This window comes from Ambystoma mexicanum, chromosome 2q (genome assembly GCF_040938575.1).
Source record: "Ambystoma mexicanum isolate Mex_15411 chromosome 2q, UKY_AmexF1_1, whole genome shotgun sequence".
Lineage (NCBI taxonomy): Eukaryota > Metazoa > Chordata > Amphibia > Caudata > Ambystomatidae > Ambystoma > Ambystoma mexicanum.
In genome coordinates, this window is record NC_090924.1 from 948809259 (window position 1) to 948816813 (window position 7555).

Sequence of the window (7555 nt, forward strand, 5' to 3'; positions counted from 1 at the left end):
AGATGAAGGAGTGAAAAGGTAGGATAGACAAAGACGAGAGCAGTTATATCAAGACGAGCAATTGAGAAAACATGAAAGGGCAGAGGTGCAATGAAAACGCAATAACAGACAGAGAACAATCGATGAGCAGGAAAGGCTAGAAAGAAAAAGAATGGAAGAATGGAAGAAGAGGAACAAAAGATGAGGGAAAAAAGAATACAGAGACGAAAGGATGAGGAGATAAGAATGGCAAATGGGAGAAGAGATATGAAGAAAAAAGAAGAAGACAGGGACAGAGAGGAAGAGTGGAACGTAAAAGAACGCAGAGAGCATGTAATCTTGTTCGCTTGGAAAAGGAAGTAAGGAATCCTAATCCAGAAGTGCCTTTGGGAGGACATAGAGGAATTCTTCCCAGAATACGAGTCATTACCAGGCCTGACTAGAGTAAATCTAGAGGATGAGTTTGACTCTAGGAGCATTGGGGAAGCGATAGATAAAGTATATCATGAAATGAAAGCCCAAAAAGAATCAAGGGGAAAGGGAAAAAATTATCGACTTGAGAGCACTCAGTTATACAACACAGGGGGAGCCTCATGTAGTAAGAAACATAAAGAGTTGTCTTTAGATAGACTGACACTGAATAGAGATGAAGAGGAGAGAAGTTGCACGAGTTGGGCACAAGAAATGGCAGACGAACACAGAGACACCTTCCATTGGGAAAAGAGAGGGAATGTGTGTGGTCCATAGGGATGTGTTTCAATGGATAAAGAAGTAAGATGGTCAGATTTAAATGCACCTATACCTAGGGCGTCAGAACCATTGACACAGTCAGAATGACCTCGGGGGCAACTCCATGGTGAGAGGGGTGAGTCGCCACCATATGTGAGCAGATTTAGATCGCTGGCAGGAATATTGTCCCTGCAGTGGACAGACATATGATGAGAAATGAGAATGAGTTTGGGGCTTCACAATTTCCTTTGCTAGAGAAAGGGGGGCCAGACCACAGTATATACTGTGGCCCCAGATGGACAAGGATAATTTATGGTGTAAACTCCTGAGATTAACTTCCGGTGCTGGGAAATGGATACATGAGTTAGAAAAGATGACGGGAGGAAATACATTGGCTATAGGGGACATTAAGGGTCTCCTGATCGCCATATTTGGTGAGAGAGCGGATGACGTTTGGTCAAGGGCAGGATATGCTGGTGTTACTACAGTTAACACTGCTCATGATGGAGCACCATTCAATAACTGCAGAGCAACAGTCTGGAAAGTGCTTAGAGTACTGTATCCGGACATGTCCGATATGGGAGCTATAATGACAAAAAAGATGCAAGAAGGGGATGATGCACTTGTTTACATTCAAAATTTTCCGGAGCAGTAGATCTTGGAGACACGCGAAGCTTGGGGAAAAGCTATACCTGTGTTCTATCATATATGATGCCAAGGACTGCCAGACCCAGTACAGAAGCATCTCAAAAAGTTAGTGGGTATGGAAGTAAAACCGTGGTCGGAAATTCAGCTGACCATCGTGCATTATTGCAGACTCTTGCAGGAAAAGAATCGCAAGAAAGATGATGCAAGGAAAATGAAGAGACAAAATTAGTACAGAAAAAACTGTCCAAATATGCCATTGAATGGGCAATGTTGACTAGTGTAGATGGATCGAATTCACAGCAGACGGTGAGCATTCCACAGATGAATAATCAAAGGCAGTTTGATCAAGGCAATTATGGATTTGCTCCATGAGGAAGGGCAGGATTCTGAGGAAGAGGCTTTCAGAATAATCAAGGGAATTGGAAAAGTAATCAGGGTGGGTTTCAGAGTTTGCAGAATGATAATCAAAATATGCAGGATCGTCAGATTACGAGACCTCCTGCATGTTGGACATGTGGGATGACAGGGCACTTTGCTCGCATGTGTATAAGTCAAAGGCTCGTGCAAAATGGCCAATTTCTAAGAGGGGGGACCGCAAACCTGCCTGCATATTCACAGCAGAATGGAGATAGGTTTGTTCAGAATCTAACAATGCAACAGCAACAAGCGCCGAGAGTGCAGCAAGGTTTGCAAATACAGCAGGTAGCAGTCAATCTGCCCCAAGGGGAGTCATAGCAGTCACCTATGCAGATTCAGCAGAGCACTAGCACAGGACAGCTAATGACTCCTAGAAAAGGGGGTGTTACTGTTGATGAAGGGAATCCTTTTACAGGTAAAGTACAATAGGACAGCTCACTGGGCGACTTGATGTGTTCCATACTATCTGTGATGCCGAATCCTCACGATGAACCGAGGGTAGACATCAGTATAGGAGGCAAACGTTTTTCGTTTTTAGTAGACATGGGTGCAACACGCTCATCTATACGAGAGGGAAAGTTTTCAATGTCTGGCAATGCCATGAATTATCAAGGTTTCACAGGAGCTACAAGTAGAGTTCCTTTCACTGAAGAATTACCAGTCTCTATGTGAGAGTGTGACATGTCGATACCATTGCTATATTCAAGGCAGACACCTGTCAATATATTGGGTCGAGATTTATTGACAAAGTTGAACATGACAATCTCGTTTACTGATGAATGCATAGTGTGTTCAACACCAGGAATGCATTATTTTAACATGAGTGAATTTATTATGGCATTTTCCGGACAGATAACCATTTGTGCAACACCTTTAGAACCAAAGGTTTTTCATTATGGAGTACGCATTCTGTTGACATGGCTACCAGGCCTAGTAGGCATAACTATGAGAATACCTGATGAATTTTTATTTAGACCAATATTACCTATCCGTGAAGAAGAGGGATGAGTTTTTCCCTTAGAGCTACAAGCAGCCATAGTGCGAGGCGACATGGCTTTGCTTGATGGAAATGATGATGAGGACAGACGATGGTGTGCAGTAATTGCCATCGGAGAAGGTTACAGATTGGCTGACATCACTAATGATGATCTGATCTATTTGGAGATCATCCATGTGATGACGAAGTGATATTTGACATGAGTAATGCTTATTGGGTGAGAGCAATCAAACGAGAAGTTCCTCAGAAAATGATGCTAGCAAAAAAACGTCCCGAGTATTTTGACGAAGACATGGCGAAAGTGCCAGTTTCATTATGGACTACAGGCCCCTATAATGTAGGCCTTTTGAAGGGGGTTGGAGAAGTGAAAATTAAACTGAAACCAGGAGCAATTTTACCTTGAGCCGACAGTATCCCATGACTCGAGAGGCAGATGAAGGTATTTTTAAGACGATTTCCTCCATGATGGACCAGGGTACATAAGTGACGTCAGAGTCACCCAGTAATATGGAAATTCATCCTGTGAAAAAGAGGAAAGGGTGGTCATGGAGGAGATTGTAGAGGCCGAGTTCCCTCTAATTCCTAATCCTGCTGCAATCGTATGTAATACACCTGTTGAAGCATGATGTTTTACTGTGATTGATTTGAAAAATGCCTTTTTCTCAATCCCATTGCACAAGGACTTGCAGGATCTGAAGTCATTTACGTTCAGACAAACTCGCCTGAAAAGTACTCATTTACCTTTAGGGTATTGTGAGTCTCCATCGATTTTCAATAGAGTCCTTGTCATGGTCATCGGGCCAAGTACACAGACGGGGCCCGGATGAACACAGTCCTGGCTCCTTTGGTGACAGGCTCATAAATAACAGTCAACAAGAACATTTATTCGGGACAAAAATTATTTTATTGTGAACAAGGTGCAAGGTGCATTTAACATGGGAACTTCCATCACTAAAGCAGCCCCATGTGTATTCTTGGGTGGGGCTGCTATTATTGGGTTGCCTTGCACATGCTGACTCGATCACAGCTATATAAACTGCTCCAATCCACGAGGCAGACGCTTCGCGTTATTCTGCACTTCCATGCAGCGTAACGCTCACCGCCTCCTGGGATTAAACGTACCTTGGAAATCCTGCTTCCTGCCTTTATACTTACCACTTGGGGAATCTGCTCTCACCTGTGCGCATCTTCTTCAAATCTTCCGGAACGCTGAACTCTTCATTTTGGCACTGCAGCTCATCTTCAAATCTTCAGGGACGTTGAAATCTTCTTCTTGGCACCGCAGCACTATGCGCTTCGTCCGCGACCGCAGCACCTGGGAGTAAAAGCGAAAGGCACGGTTAGACATTAAAAAGATATTACATTTAAGGTCGCGCTCCAACCGCACCTCGTGCTTTTCCTTAAACCATCAGTCACCTGTTGTCGGACGTAGCGGTTTCATCTATCTTCCTCCCGGCCACATTCTGCACCTCCACAGCTGCTTCTGGGCCGCAATTCCATCTATTGGGAAGAAAATAGAAGAGAAAACGTTAATCAGGAATTAACAACAATATCGACAGCAATAATCCAAGACAGAAAGCGAGAAGGGGCAAAGAGAAAACAGAAAGAGGAAAATACCATTCATCACCAAACTCATCAATCTATCCTTTTCAACTAACACTGTCCCAAGTAATTTGAAAGTATCCTGGGTCTTACCCCTGCTGAAAAAACAAACCTTAGATCCAGCCATTCCAACTAACTACAGGCCCATCACAACGGTTCCCTTTCTTTTAAAGATACTTGACAGAGTAGCGTACATCCAGATACAACAATATCTGGAAACTAATCATCTCCTCGGCACCTGCCAATCAGGTTTCAGGCCACAACATGGCACTGAAACTGCATTGATAGATTTAAAAACACAAATTGAGGCACTCACTGACAAAGGGAAAACTGCCATGCTACTCCTCTTTGACTTGTCAGCTGCCTTTGACTTGGTGGAACACAAAATCCTTTGCGAACACCTTGCCTCAGCAGTTCACTTTTCTAAGGAAGCAGTAGCATGGGTTGAATCATTCCTCAACAATAGAACCATGCTAGTATTCTCCCCAATAGACTCGGCAGATCCTATGTCAATAACTTGTGGCATTCCACAAGGATCATGCGCTCACCCACCATGTACAATATCTTCACAAAGCCACTGTTTGACAAATTGGACAATCTGGGTGTCATCTACACCAATTATGCAGATGACACACATATCCTCATACCCCTTTTGGGCAATTACATCACTGACACGGCTCTCGTGAACAAAATCTACCTCCTCATTCAGGCATGGATGGCCATGCACCGCCTCTGTCTGAATGACGACAAGACCGAACCCCTAATGCTAGGTACCGCGACCAACATTAAAAAACTCAACAACGAGTATTCCTCCTTCAACATTGATGGCAATATCATCAAGGTTGTAAAGGAAGTAAAAACACTTGGATTCAACCTCAACTCCACCCTAACCATGAGGAAAGAAGTCAACTCCCTAGCGTCCACATCAGCATACACATGCAAACTAATCAGGGCCTGCAGACGTTACCTATCCACAACTAGCTGCATTACCCTCGCTAATGCCCTTATACTCTCAAGATTGGACTATTGTAATGCCCTCTACATATGGTCTAACAAATACATCTTAAACAAAATCCAAACGCTACAAAACAATGCACTAAGAACGCCACTAAATATCCCAAACAGAGATCACAAAACCATTGGCTGTCAATTAAAGACAGAATTATGCTAAAAACAACTTCCCTGACCCAAAAATGCCTCAACGATGCCGCACCCCAGTATCTCTCCGACCGGATAGCCAAGAAAACTACTAATCGCCTGACTAGATCCTCCAATTCTTGCTACCTTAGCGTACCACGTTTCAACCTGGCCAAATCTGGCGTCAGAAGCTTCCCAGTCATGGCAGCCCAAACATGGAACTAACTCCCCTACTCACTCCGGGCTGATCAAACTTATCCCAGTTTCAGACGAAACACACAGAAATGGATTAGAACCAATGACGCTCACCCAACAACTTAGTATCAAACAACCAAAGGGGGGTCTGGGAATCTCTCTACCAGCACGAACACAGCCCAATGACCTGTTCTTGGGTGAATAACCCCTGGGAGAGACTCTACCAAGTCTTTAGCTCACTGTCCTTTTCACAGAGAAGAAATTTCCCTGCATATCAGCCTTTGTCCTGCCGAGGGGCAGTCCAGCGCCGAAATGCTAGGCAATTCTCCTCTGAACAAGAGTACCATCAGTAACCCCATACACGTGTTTCAGCCTTATTGGGTATCATCAGTGAGGTGAAACTGTTGCCTCTCTAAGAAAAGTGAGCAAGGGGTCCACGTCTGGATTGCCCTGTTAACTTAGGGTGAAACCCAAAGTTAATATATGCAAACAAAGGGGGGTCTGGGAATCTCTCTACCAGCACGAACACAGCCCAATGACCTGTTCTTGGGTGAATAACCCCTGGGAGAGACTCTACCAAGTCTTTAGCTCACTGTCCTTTTCACAGAGAAGAAATTTCCCTGCATATCAGCCTTTGTCCTGCCCAGGGGCAGTCCAGCGCCGAAATGCTAGGCAATTCTCCTCTGAACAAGAGTACCATCAGTAACCCCATACACGTGTTTCTGCCTTGTTGGGCATCATCAGTGAGGTGAAACTGTTGCCTCTCTAAGAACAGTGAGCAAGTAGAGTCTCTCCCAGGGGTTATTCACCCAAGAACAGATCATTGGGCTGTGTTCGTGCTGGTAGAGAGATTCCCAGACCCCCCTTTGTTAGTATCAAACAACAGATCAAGCCAGTACCTGCCACCATATAAGTTGGCACTGAAACTTCACCTCTTACTGCCTTCCTTAATGCAACTGTATATATTGCAATGTATTGTATAAATCCTTAACCGCCTGCCGGCAACCTGTGACCGGTAAGTCTATGACTGTAATTCTATAACTGTAACTCTATGTATCATTAAGCCTAAAGCCTCCTTTTACTGCTTGCGCCCAGTTACCCTTGGGTTTGGTGCACCATATAAAAACAATAAACAAACAAACAAACAAACAAACAAACAAACAGACAAGAGACATTTAGAGACACTTACTATCAACCAGGAGAAGCATAGTCGCAGCTGGTCTGGACTATTACTTACCAGGGATCAGTGAAGGAACTAGATCCCATCAACAAGCGCTCCTGCCAAAAGTAGCAGGATGGAGACCTCACCATCAATAAGTAATAGGTGAGCCTTATGGGCCAGTACGTGCCCATAGAAATCGCACCTTGCGTAGAAGGGTTTCAGAGCGACCATAGTCACTGATCAGCGCACTCACGTTTTCTCATATCCGCGAATGAGCAGTGTCACCAAATGTCGCAGTCCACAGTTTATGCGCAGGGGGAGAGATCTGACTGGGTTGATCTAATTCCTGGGAGGGCTGAAACCGTGCCCCAATGCCTCTGTAGAGACCAGATGAGTGTAACAGTCCTCCAGATGGACTTAAGCAATATTGATTTAGAAAGTGTTGTTTTGCAATACGTAGATGACATTTTAGTTTGCAGCACTTCAGAGGAAGAGTGCAGACGTGATTCTGTTCAGCTGATAGTTACACATGCTGACAAAGGATATACGGTTGACTAAGAGAAGTTACAGTATTGTCAACAGGAAGTGTTATACATAGGCCAATTGATTTCACATCAAGGAAAGAAGGTTACTCCTGAGAGAGCTGAGGCTATTTTGAAAACCACAAAGCCACACACGATAAAACACAT